At 33.7% G+C, this 11,781-nt stretch overlaps 1 pseudogene; it reads left to right on the forward strand.

Annotated features, from left to right (window-relative positions):
• Nucleotides 1-5,736: 5,736 nt before the first annotated feature.
• LOC103272168 lies at nt 5,737-6,749 on the forward strand (annotated as a pseudogene).
• The last annotated feature ends 5,032 nt before the right edge of the window (nt 6,750-11,781 follow it).

The raw sequence follows: 11,781 nt of genomic DNA on the forward strand, positions 1-11,781 counted from the left end.
ATCACCTCTTAGTTGTGTTATTAAACTGCTCTATTTTCTCTGTGCCTGCAATGAATGATGAGCCATCACTCAAGCTATATGCAACAGATAAAATATTCTGCATTTTCTTCCTACCATATTTGTATTATCTTAATCAAAATTCATGTGTTTCTCATTTCAATTCCATAGATCTTGTATCTCCCATATTTTGGCAATAGGTTGGTTATGAGTCTTAGGTTTCATTGCTATTTTCTCTGTTTGTATTTACACTGATATTTTATCAAGAGGTGAAGAATCTTACATCAAGACAGATGACCAGAGTATGCTTTAAGTTGGAATTCCTGGTTTAATTTGGAATTTAATCAGTCCATTGTCTTAAAAGCCATACATTTGTGTCTCAAACACTTAATGTGTAAATGAGTTTTAACAATTGTGCTCTCATTTTAAGTGAGGTATAAGCAATAAGGAAATAATATTATTAGAACTTTTATACAGTAAATAACTATTAATTATTTATATATGAGTTTATATTTCTATATAGTACCATATTAATGAAATAATCCAATGTAGGTTATGTTTCTCTGTATTCTAGAAAACATCCATTCTTTTAATTTTCATTTTTTTCCCCTAAAATTGTTCTTACTCCATTGGGCCTGCACCTCCATCTCCCTTCTTGATATGATCTCTTCTACTTCAGTTTTATTCTTGAATTAAGTTGCTCATTTTTACATTCTTATATTATGCTGGAAACTTTCTTGCCAATTTGCAAGGAAGCAATGTTCTTTGTTGATTTCCCTTTGAAAGAGAAAATCAAGCTTCTGAACTAAGAAAGATCAAATCAGCATAAAACATTTGTATGGTATTATATTCTAAAGCAATAAGCATATCTGTAAAGATCTCAGGCAAAAACACCTGGAATTATTTTGTCTTCTGTAGTACGCAAAGACTATATTTAACTACAACACTTAAAATAATAACACATTTATTGTCATGGGAATTAAAACTATTAAATAAACTGTGAGAAGACATTTAAAAAATCACTTATAGGAAAGGGAATAAAGAGGAGATCATTCTGTAATTTGATCTATCAGCAAAATTAAATATATAGGTGATTTAAATCTTACAGACTGATATCAAAAATTAAGATTTTTTTTAAAAAACAGAACTATACAATAAGCATCTGTTTTTGTTTTTCTTTCTGTATATGTCAGGGTGAAATCAACATTAGGTAATAGTTATGAGATAAAGCACTCATTTTGCATGTTCAAAATTGATATAAAATACATGTTTTGAATGTTTTCAACTATAAACTACAGGGAGAAATATAAGTACTAATTAATTTATAGTTCCCTAATTTAAATGCTAAAAAGACTTTTTATAACATTCTAAATTTCCAATTATTTTACATACTTGATTTTTTTCCTTAACGGCCAAGGATAATTCTATCAGGGCACAAAGATGGTTGCTTTTAATTGCTCAGTTACTCTATCCAATGAGCCAACTTTGGCTTCAGGTTGCTATAGCAATTAAAATGGGAAAACTAGCAACAAAGCCTAATAAAACTTCATTTACTCCATTATATATGGTTACAGCAAACCAAAAAGCTTCCTACGGATTCTGAAACGGATGCATCACCTCTGATAATTAAGTGTTTTGGTGGGAATTTGTTCGAAAACCTGATGTACAATTAGACAAACATGTTCACATACCATGTTTCCCTGAAGCCTGTAGGAGCCTCCATGCTCGTCAAAGGGTCCTAATCCTAAATGCTTTTATGCCTGATTAATTGTCAATATCAGGCAGGAGCTCGCTCATTAGCTCTTTGCAGGGCCCATTTTAGATTGCGATGAGCTTCATTTAGCGATGATATGCTTACTGTTAATAAACTGAATTAAATTTTTTTCTTGTGTGAACAGATCCTGTTGAAAAAATATATGAAAATCTCCCAAATGTACCTAACAATTTCAGATTATTCTCTGGTACAAAAATGTGCTATTATATGAACTATGTTCCCTTAGTTTACTAGGAACTTTATGTTTGCTCTTTATTTTATATTTTATATTTTCAGTGTCTGATATGTTCCACAGATATACTGGTGCAATCAACTAATATCATTTCTGTATATAAATTGAAGAAATTTATCTTAAGTCTCATTGGATATTAGTCGCTAACATTTTAGGCAGAAATGTAAAGAACTGTTTATTTTAAACCATTAATAAAAACACTACAAGGTGACTTATTCAATAGTTTTCCTTTGAATTCACTAAAATTATTAGAAGACTCAATAATATACCTGCTTTATTCATACAAAAAGCACTTATGGAGTTAGGAAAATTTCCTAGAAAAGCACAGAAGGCGATCGATCATGTGTACATGCATAGCCAAGCTGCTCAAGAAAAAGGACTCAGAAATGAGTTATGCCCACAATTATTCTTAATTCCTGATTTTCAGAATATAATTCTTTGTTTGGTTTTGCCTTTTTGTTATTAAGCCCGACACGGACTAAATTTTTTGTCACAAAGACTGTTGTCTCAAGAACCACAAGTTAACATAAAGTTGAAATTTTTTAAATGACAATGGGATAGCTATTTCATTAAATTCACACCGATATACCACACATTAAAAATAGACTAAGTTCACTAAATAAACTAAACTAATGCTGCTGTTCTCATCTCATCTAAATAGGGATAATTAAATTTTTAAAAATATAGAAAACATTTAGTTTGGAGCCTTCAATAATAGCTTTTAAAAAATTAAAGGAAGGCATAGAATTTTGTTTAGTAAAAGAGATGCAAATATACTAATTAAGGAGTCAACATTATAAATAATTATGTATATTTAAGGATACAACATTAAAAATAATTATCTGTAATCAATAATTATCTCTAATCATAAAAATAAAGATAATAACAATCACTAAACACAACTGTATCTTTTCCGGTTTTTAAAGTCTTTAATATATAGGAATTTCTATTGAAATATATCATAAAATATTTTTAAAATATAATTACCATAAGTATAGAACAAAAAGATATCTCGAGTAGATAGTAGGAAAAATATAGTTCTGGTGGTATTTAGCAGACAATTACAAATCTCACACCTCAAATCACTAATGTACATAGAGAAAAAGTCTTGTTAGTGATATTTTACAGTTCTCACAAAGACATAGGGAAGGAAACAATGAAAATTTTTATGTTATTAAATTTATGAAATAACAGTGATCCATTTTTGAATGGAAAGTTTATTTCTTGATGGATATCTTATTCTCAAATTACCCACTGACTGTATTGCTTTTGGTCTCTCTTTAAAAGCAAGTTCAGGAAACAAAGACTTTTCTGTGAAATTATTACAGAAAGTCAAAAATACGGGACACCTAAGCATTTCTGCCCCCCCCATAACCCCCTATATAATGATTTAATTTAAAAAGTTTTGTGACCTTAATTTCACCAGTGACCAAGGTGAACTTAGTTGAATATACATTTTTATGATATGCTAAGGTGAATGATGTATAAAAATATCACTTTATGCCTGACTCTAAATACATGTCATAATAATAATTTAATAGCATATGAAATAAAGAGAACTCACAACAGAATCTAAAATATACTTCATAGAAAACAGAGTTTCAGTAAACTTTGAAATAGTAACTTCTCTTCAAATGAGATGTATATTTCCTATTCAAAAATATATTTGATAGGTAACTCTGATACCTAAATTAATAAGATCCTTTAATCCAGTCAAGAGATTCTCTTGAAGTGTATATTTTCTTCACACCAGTTGAAGTTTAAATCTCAAACCACTTGTCCGACTATCACAACTATTGTTTTAGTGCCCCCTATTCGTTGGAAATTTTAATAACTGCTATCTTCTGAGCATGCAATAGGGATTTTCTTCTCTGTACTTTTGCTTATAAATATCTGGAATATTGACTATTCATCTTAAACTATGAAGACCATATCTACCTGGTTTTTTTGTTTTTGTTTTTTGTCCCTTTCAATCCTACTACCTTAAGGCTAGGCACCTATAGGGATGTGCTCCTTTCTACAAAATTCTTGTTTTTATTGGGACTTTCTATTTTACTTACCTTGCAGCAAAGTTATTGGCTTGAGTACAATTGAAAAATTTTGTGATATTGAAATATATATTTACTATTAACAAAGAGAAAGCAAACAGTAATAGTAAGCTCCATAATAAGAAATGAAATTAATATTTTCTCTACTGGGGCTGGGATGGGGAAAATAAATCTTTTTTTTTTTTTAAGTAGGAGTCTCACTCTGTCACCCAGACTGGAGCCTCTGGGCCACTGCAGCCTCGACCTGCTGGGCTCCAGCGATCCTTCCACCTCAGATCAACATTCCTAGATAAGTATTTGTGTGAGTGTGTGCTTCCTTTTCTCCTAGAAACCTAGGAATAGAATTGATGATTATTTGGTAAGTTTATGTTAACTTTTTAATAATTGCCAATTTTTCAAGTGGCTAAGCCATTGTACATTTGTCTTAGCAACTTATGATAATTATTTTTTCTCTATATCTGTGTCAACATTTGATGTTGTCTTAAAAAAAACTTCTAGTGGGTGGAATATTGTATCCCATTGTTTTAACTTGCGTTTCCTTAACAACTAATAATATTTGTACCTTTTCATGTGATCAATAGCCATCCATATATCTTCTTTGGCAAAATATCTATTCAAATATTTCACCCATTATTAAACATTTTTTAAAATTATTGAGTTGTGAGAGCTCTCTATACAGTATCGTAACAAGTCTTTATCAGATAAATGATTTGCAAATATTTTGTGTTTTATCTTCTAACTTTTAAAATATATATTTTAAGGCGTAAAATTTTCAATTATACTTTAAAAATTCAGTTTAACATTTTTTATTGCTATGCATTGTGCTTTGGCGTTCTTTTCCCTTAACTAAGGTCCCAAGTATTTTCTCCTTTGTTTTCTTCTAGATGTTTTATGAGTTTGGCTTTTACATCAAGTTTATGAACCATTTTTGAATTAGCTGTGTACTGTGGGACATATGGGTTTACATGTGGGCTTCCAACTGTCCCTGTATTGGCTATATAGAAGACGACTCTTTCCTCATTGAATGACTTTGACATTTTTGTTGAAAATCATTTGACCATAAATGTCAATGTTGATTTCAGGACTCTCAATTCTGTATCACTGATCTTCATGTTCATTCTCACTTCAGCAGCATTCTATGTTGTTTACTGTAGATTTACAGTAATTTTGAAATCTAGAAGTCTAAGTTCTTCATTTTCGTCTTTTAAAGTTACTTCAGCTATTTTAGGTCCTTTGCAATTTGTAATGAATTTTAGGATCAACTTAGCTTGTCGATTTTTCTAAAAACAAAAGTAAAACAAACAAAAAAGACCTGTTAGGTTTTGATATGGAATGTGTTTAATCTATAAATAAATTTAGATGAAGATGGACTTAATCAGAGTATAAATTTTTCAATCCAAAAGTATGGATTGTGTCTCCATTTAGTTAAATCTCTAAATGTGTCATAGCGATGCCTCATAGTTGTCATGTAAATATGCTTTGCACTATTTTGTGAAATTGATTCTTTCATTCTTTTCAGCAATTTTGAAATGGAATTAACTTCAGTTTTGGATTCTTTGTTACCAGTATATAGAAATTTACAGTCACTCATGCATATTGATCTGTACGAGTAATATACCGACCTCCTTCATTAGGTTCAGTCGCCTTGCTGTGAATTGCTTAAGATTTACATACATCCCCAGAACGCTGGAGTCAAAGCCAGTTCCCGGCCGAGTCCCATCCCCGCAGTTGCCTGCCTCTTCCTTCCTTTCAAAATGACAGATGCCACTGTGTCCTTCACCAAGGACTTCCTGGCAGGTAGAGTGGCTGCGGCCATCTCCAAGACTGCGGTAGCACCCATCGAGTGGTCAAGCTGCTGCTACAGGTGCAGCATGCCAGCAAGCAAATCACTGAAGATGAGCAATACGAGGGCATTATAGACTGCGTGGTTCATATCCCCAAGGAGCAGGGAGTCCTGTCCTTCTGGCCTGGTGACCCAGCCAGTGTCATCAGATACTTCCCCACCCAGGCCCTCAACTTTGCCTTCAAAGATAAATACAAGCAGATCTTCCTGGATGGTGTGGACAGGAGGACCCAGTTTGGGCGCCACTTTGCAGGGAATCTGGCATCGGGCGGTGCCGCTGGGGCCACATCCTTATGTTTTCTGTACGCCTTGATTTTGCCCGTACCCATCTAGCAACTGATGTGGGTAAAGCCAGAGCTGAGAGGGAATTCAGAGGCCTCGGTGACTGCCTGGTTAAGATCTACAAATCTGATGGGATTAAGGACCTGTACCAAGGTTTTAGCATGTCTGTACAGGGTATTGTCATCTACCGAGCTGCCTACTTCGGTGTCTATGATGCTGCAAAAGGATTGCTTCCAGATCCCAAGAATATTCACATCCTCATCAGGCAAATGATCGCACAGTCTGTACCTGCCGTTGCTGGGTTGACTTCCTATCCATTTGATACCTTCCATCGCCCATGATGACGCAGTCAGGGCTCAAAGGAACTGATAGCATGTACACAGGTACACTTGACTGCTGGAGGAAGATTGCTCGTGACAAAGGAGGCAAAGCTTTTTTCAAGGGGGCATAGTCCAACGTTCTCAGAGGGATGGGGGTGCTTTTGTGCTTGTCCTGTATGATGAAACCAAGAAGTGCACCTGTTATTTCCCAGGTTTCCCCCTGGGAACAGGGATACTGTATTATGTAACATAGCTTGAGCATTCTTGACAGATCCCCGGCTGTCTATCAATGGCATCTATTTACTGGTTGACAATGGGAAGCGATGATATTCATTTGACCAGTTTTCCCTTCAAACCACTTCCATGAGGATGAAGATGGGACTCAATTATATTTTTTATTTCAGTCACTCCTGATCAATAACAAATTTGAAGAAATAAAAAGATCGGAAATAGCAAAAAAAAAAAAGATTTGCTTACATTATATATGCATATACACATCAATCTTAAGGAAGATATATGTCTTATTCTAACATTTAGGTCTGACAATTAAGTTCGTGAACTCATCCTAGAAGAAGTGCTACATTACCTCATTGCTGAAAATCACTACAGTCACCTCTGAAGTCCTCCCCTTGGGAAGCTATGCACCAAGACCAGTGCCCAGTCTACCCGTCAAAGTCATTTTTGAACGCTTTTTGGTCATCAGAGCTGTCATCATATTACCCTTGATGTTCTGAGTATCATCAAAATGTCATCAATATTTTCTTTATCTTCAGGTAAAGATAAAAAGTCATTGGGGGCCAGATCAGGTGAGTAGGGAGGGTGTCCCAATACAGTTATTTGTTAACTGACTAAAAACTCCCTCATAGATAGTCCACAATGAGGCTGGAGCCTTATTGTGATGCAAGAGTTCCCTTTGGGACCATTTTTGCACACACCTTTGTCATGTCGAGATTTTCAGTGAAGATTTTCCTAGCTGTTTCTCTATTGATGTCTATTTGGTCTGCTATGCTTCTCACAGTCAGTGATTTCGATGCGCAGTTCGATTAGCTTTTGTAATTTTGGGGGTCAGTTCTGCTCATTACTGACTGTTCTGTCCTCTCATCATCAGTGATGCTTCCTGTCCCCTCAGGAAAATAATTAATACATTTGTACACTGCCATTTTCTTCATGGGATTATTCCCATAAACTTGGACTAACATGTCCCCAATTTCACTTCCATGCTTGTTCATTGCTCTAATTTGAATTATGACATTATAGCAATGGCACACATAAACATGTAGTGACAATAATGAACGCCACTCGGCAAGACACCATCACACATCAACACGAACCCAGTTGTGAGACACTGATATACCAAGGTTGTGAAACCTCACCGAGTTGTTTGTACAGTGCTGCCAATGTATGTACATGGTGGCAAGTTTACGAAGTAAATTGTCAGACCCCATATATATGATATTCTCTGTGAATAAAAGCAATTATACTTTATACTTTTCAAAATGCATGCCTTCAATTTCTATTATTATTATTATTATTATCATTAGCCTTTTTATACTGGCTACAACCTTAATTAAAATTTTAAATAGAAGTGGTGAGAACCGAGATTCTTGCTTTGTTCCCATCTTACAGGGGACCATTCAATCTTTCAGCATTAAGCATGATATTAGCTATAAGTTTTATGAAGGTACCTTTTAGTAAGTTGAGGAGAGTCTGTATAGTGGATGTGTATTGGATATTATCAAATGCTTTTTCTGCATTTATGATGATGATCATGGGCTGAATCATTATTTTTAGATTTTAAAGCAACTTTGAATAACAGATGCTTAATAAAAATCACCTGTTGTCCAACACTAGAGTCATATGGTCACCTGCATGCACTTACAATCACTGCATACAGGTGACTTTTGTTTGTCTGTTTGTTTTAACCAGCTGTCAAGGCCAGTTCTGTCTCAAGGATATTATTAACTAATAATGCTGAGAGGATTTGGGGCACTTTTCAAAATAGATTCCCTTTCTGTGGCTTAGCATGAAATTGATGGAAAGTAGGAAGGGTTTCTCTTTTATAAGTTTTTTTTTAATTGTGGTAAAATATACATAACATAAAATACCTTTAAACCATTTTTAAATGTGCAATTCAGTGGCATTAAATACATTCACAATATTGTGCAATCATTACCACTGTCCAATTGAAGAATATTTTAATCATCCAGAACAGAAACTCGGTACTCATTAAACACTGACTCTCCTATTTCTCCACACTCCTAGCCACTGGTAATTTCTATTCTACTTTCTTTGTTTAAGTGGCTTATTCTAGGTACTTCATATAAATTGAATCGAGCTACATTTTTTCTTTTGTGTCTGGACTCTTTCACTTAGCATAAATGTTCATGGTTCATTCACGTTGTGCAGCAAGTATCAAAGGAATGTCATTCTTTTTTAAGACTGAATAATACTCCAGTGTTTGTATATAGTACACATTGTAAATCCACCCATCTATTTATTGATGGTTGATGGACATTAGAGTTGCTTCTACATTTTGACTATTGTGAATAATGCTGTTATGAGCACCAGTGTGCAAGTTTCTCTTTTTGAGTATATGCTTAGAAGCAGAGTTGCTGTATCATGTGATACTTCTAGGGTGTACTTTTTGAGCAGCTGTCATACTGTCTCCCACAATAGCTGAACTATTCTACATTATCACCAGCATTACACAAGGGGTTCAATTTTTCCATATTATCTCTAAATCTTCTGTTTTTCCAGTACTATCCATCCTAATGGGTGTGAAGTTGTATCTCGTTGCGTTTTTAAAAAATTATTTTAAATTTAATTTAGAATCAGAGGATGCAAGGGAAGATTTATAACATACGCATGTTGCGTGCTGGTGAGGCATGGGCTTCCCCAGCCCTCATGATAAGCATTGAACTCAATGTCATTTTGTTTGTTTTTGTTGTTATTTATTTTCTTAATATAGCATCTTTGTCACCTCGGCTGGAGTGCAGTGACACCAGCATTGCTCACTGAGACCTTGGCTCCTTGTTCAATCCATCCTCCCATTCCAGCCTCCCAAGTAGTTAGGACTGCAGGCACATGCCACTATGCCTGGCTAATTCTTTAAATTTTTTGTAGCAGTGAGGTCTCACTATGTTTCCCAGGCTGATTCTGAATTCCTGGCCTCAAGTGATCCTCCTGCCTCGGCTTCCCAAAATACTTGTTTTAAAGGCATGAGTCATAGTGACTGGCCTCAAAGTAGTTTTGATTCACATTTTCATGATTACTAATGATGTAGAACATCTTTTCAAGTATTTCTTGCCTGTTCATGTATCTTTGAAGAAGTGTTTATTGAAGTCCTTTGCCCATTGTTTTTGTTTTTGTTTGTTTGTTTGCTTTTCTCGTTGAATTTTAGAAGTTATTTATGTATTCTGGGTATTAATCACGTATCAAATATATAACTTACAAATAATTTCTCCTATTCCACAGACTGACCTTTCACTTGATAATGCCCTTTGATGCAAAACATTTTAAATGTTGATTCAGTCCAATTCACCTATTATTTCTTTTGTTGTTTATGCTTTTGATGTCATCTCCAAGCAATCTTTGTCAAATCCAATGTCATGAAACTTTTGCCTCTATGTTCTTGCAAGAGTTTTAGCTCCTAAGTTTAAGTCTTTGAATCATTTTGTGTTCGTTTTTGCATGTGATATAAAGTACAAGTTCAACATCGTTCTTTTGCATGTGGATATCCAGTTTGCCCAGTACCATCTGTTGAAAAGAATATCTTTTCCGCCCTTAAATGATCTTGGCATTCTTGCCAAAAATCAATTGACTGTATATACTAGGACTTATTTTTGGGCAATTTATCTATTGCATTGGTCTATATTTCTGCCCTTATGCCACATTGCTATATTTACTATAGCTTGGCAGTACTTTTTGAATTTGAGAAATGTGATTTCTTCAATTTTATCTTTGTTATTGTTGTTTTAATTATTTTGGCTATTTGAGATCCCTTGAGACTTCATAGAAATGTGGAGGTGGATTTTTCTATTCTGGCAACAACAACAAAAAATCATTGGGAACTTTTTATAGAAACAGCATTGGCTCTGTAGATTGCCTTGGGTAGTGTGGTTGTCTTAACAATATCAAGTGTTTAATCCAGGAACATGAGATGTATTATTTGTATGCAATCTTTTGGCAATTTTTTTTTCAATGTATAAGTGTTTTATCTATTTGTTTAAATTTATTCCTAGTATTTTATTACTTTTGAAGCTCTTATAAATGTAATTTATTTCTTAATTTCCTTTTCTAGATTGTTTGTTGTTGATATATAAAAATGCAATGCATTTTTATGTATTAATTTTGTACCCTGCAATTTTACTGTATTTGGTATTAAATTCTAACAGTTTTCCTGAAATCTTTACACTTATCTACATATAAAGTTATATCATTTGTGAACAGTGGTTTTATTTTTTTCTTCCAATGTGAATATTCTTTATTTCCTTCTCTTGCTTACTGCTCTAGTTAAAACTTCCAACCTAATATCTAAAGTTATGCTATTGATTTAAAACCTTTAATGTATGCACTTGCAACTATAAATTTCCCTCCTGTCTTTGTTGTTGCTGGATCCCGTAAAGTTGGGCAGGTTGTGTCTTCATGTGTTTCAAGGTATTTTCCAATTTTCCTCATTGTTTTGCTTGAACAAATTGATTGAAGATAATTTGCATAATTTCTACACAGTTTTGAATTTTCCATTTTTCAAATTGATTTGTATCTTCATCCCATTGTGGTCACACAAAGTACTTTGTATAATTTCAATCTTTTTAAATTTTTAAGATCTGGTTGTGACTTATTTTATGGTTTATACTAGAGACCGTTCCATGTGCCCTTGAGGTAAAGGTATCTTTTCTTGTTATTGAGAGGAAGGATTTGTATGTGTCTGCTAGATCCAATTGGTTTAAAGTGTTGTTCAAATCCTTTAAATCTTTAATAATCTTCAGTTTTATTTTTCCACCCATTGTTGAAGTCTATAGCTACGATTCTATGATTGCCTTTTTCTTTCTTCAAATCTGATGTTGCATCCTATATAATGAGGCTCTGATATTCGATACATATATATGTATTTATAATTGTCAAAAATTCTTGGTGAACTCAACTATTTATTATTATATAATGCCCCTTTCCATCTGTTGTAACAATTTTGAATTCAAGTCTATGTTCTCTAATATTAACGTATCACCTAGTCCTCTTTTAGCTACAATTTGGATGGAATATTTTTTCCATTCTTTGAATTTTTA

This window comes from Carlito syrichta, unplaced genomic scaffold, assembly GCF_000164805.1.
Source record: "Carlito syrichta isolate Samal-C Ts95f unplaced genomic scaffold, Tarsius_syrichta-2.0.1 Scaffold312157, whole genome shotgun sequence".
Lineage (NCBI taxonomy): Eukaryota > Metazoa > Chordata > Mammalia > Primates > Tarsiidae > Carlito > Carlito syrichta.